Genomic DNA, 2,492 nt, shown 5'->3' on the forward strand with positions numbered 1-2,492 from the left:
TTTTAATAAAATAACTGAACTGTAACCAGCATACCCAAGTTGAAGAATGCTGTTGAAATTTCAGGCCCAGGTCTACTAGAGGTGACATTTTAAGTCTCAGGGGAGAAGACCAATTGCCTTTCATGAATGCATAAATTATAATACTATGATTGTGGTCCCCTAAGCAACATTACCATCAGCGAAGATCCATGTCTGTAAGGTGTCTGGCCGAAAGATAGCAATAGTTAATTTGGTGACAGGGGAGACACAAAATGATATGGATGAGCAAAAGGACTGTGGACAAGGAAAGCTGAGCTGTGAGGGGTGGGGGCACAAAACAAAACAGTAGTTTAAAGACTATTTACAGCAGATTGTAATAAACATATGAGGTAAATTTTGTACAATTTAATGTATGATGTCACATTGTGATACATATTACTTATAAGGGGTTTTTTTGTGTAAAAACCAACATATATATTAGAATCCAAAGAATAAGCCCACACCAGGATAGTGCATCCTTATTTTGCAAAAGTTTATAATGTTTATTGCATGTAATTGATATGAAGACAAACAGTATCCATGATACAAAGTCATTCTTTTCATTAAAATGCTTCAAATGATGTTCAAGTTGCTTCATTTATAAAGCATGGAGAGACTTGCTTTATATCTGTAGCATGGTTTTGTCTCACTGCTCAGAATCAAAATTTACATCTTAATTAGAGTCTCCATACATAGCAAAAATGCTGCTGGTAATAAAGATTTTATTACCTGCTTTTCTATTAATGGTGGATACTCCAGTTTGCCCTGTGTATTTCTGATCCCCTCCCAATACTTACATTTTCTGCATGTATGAAAAGCAGACTAGAAACTGTCCAGAGGATAAAGATCTCACAGGCTACAAAGCTCAACAAAACAAAGAGAGGCAAACATGTCCTGTGCTTTTACAAATACTTGTCTTCTTTTCTGTCATTTCACTTTGGTGAAAGCCATCAAATACATTTGGAGACAGCTATTGTATTCCCATTTGTGAATGTCATTATTACAGTTAGAGGAGGTGCACTGATTAGTTTTGATCTAAAAAATACGTTATTTTCATCACAGAGGGAGACAGAGAGAGAAAAGGATTGGATCAAATCAGTTGAATTAGTGACAAAAAGTATTTTCCAGGATTAAAATAATTATTTTATCACCAGGTATGAGAATATTTTATAAATATAAAAGAATAATTGCTCTTACTCTAGAATAATTATGCTACATTAATATATTTAATTATTAATGACACTTTCAGGACACAAGTTCTTCCCCCATCCCTTCATTTTTGCAAATTCTTAGAAAACGGGTAGTAATATTGGCCCAGAGTCTTATATACAATGATTTACATCAATAGTGTATTAAGAGAAGAAGGTCATCAGCTCTGGCATAAGGCAGCTAGAAGTAGGGAATTAGAAGGCTGGGTAATTTTGCAGACGGGATGTAAATCATGTAACATATTTACATCCATGTTCATCCTTGATTTTTGTGTGGGTATGCTTGTATATGCCTATGATTAAGACACATTAAATTAAGCCTATAAGATTTCACTGAATACAGACCAATTTGATACAGAATTATTCAGAATTGTATCATCTGACTTTAATGGCATTTCTATCAAAGCTATACAGTACTGAATATTAACATTGCTGAAAAGTCTAATCCACTGCATTCCTGGAAGTAATTTTCTTTGAAATCAGTAAGGTTTGAGTTAAAACAAAGACAGTTAATACCCAAAGAATTAATTGTTCAAATTATAGTGGGACTATTATTTCAATAAAAATATACCTGTTGTATCTTGTATGCTGTTTATATGCTATGGGTGTAAATCCATCCACCAGTGTATCAGTTTGTACCTGCATGCATTGCATCTATTTCTGTAATTGCTCTCAAGTTCTTTATCACACTTTAAAAAAAAATATACAAACACAGCTCATGTTATGTTTATAAAGGTCAGTAATGCAAACTTATTTAGATTCCTTAAGGTGATATTCAGAAAGGTGAAAAAGAATATAAGTGAATTACATGAGGGCAAACAAAAATTAACGGTGGTCCAACCCTAGCCAAGCTTCCTTAAGTCAACAAGCAGTCAGACCTGTTTATATAGAAACATGCCCGGGAGCTCACTGCAACGTATGCAGGCTTCCTTAGGAGGAAGTGCCACTAAGTTCAGTGGGGGATTTGTTCTACTTGTCTTCCATCTTTCCAAGTAAGTACACTTTTTGAGTGAACCCCGGAGTGGATAGAGTGGTAAACAAACCCATCCCGAGTTGGCCACGTACAACTGGAATGAACTGCCCCCAGAGATCAGGGTTATCCCTGATCTCCCTTCCTTTCGCCGCGCCCTCAAGACTTGGTTATTCCAGCTTGCAGGACTGGCCTAGGGTAATTTTTAGGGGGGTTTTAATTATATTTTAAATTCGACAAATATTTAATATTCTTTTTAATTAATTTTAAATTTGTATTGTTTTGTATGTATTTTA

This window comes from Protobothrops mucrosquamatus, unplaced genomic scaffold (genome assembly GCF_001527695.2).
Source record: "Protobothrops mucrosquamatus isolate PMUCROS unplaced genomic scaffold, P.Mucros_1.0 scaffold1626, whole genome shotgun sequence".
Lineage (NCBI taxonomy): Eukaryota > Metazoa > Chordata > Lepidosauria > Squamata > Viperidae > Protobothrops > Protobothrops mucrosquamatus.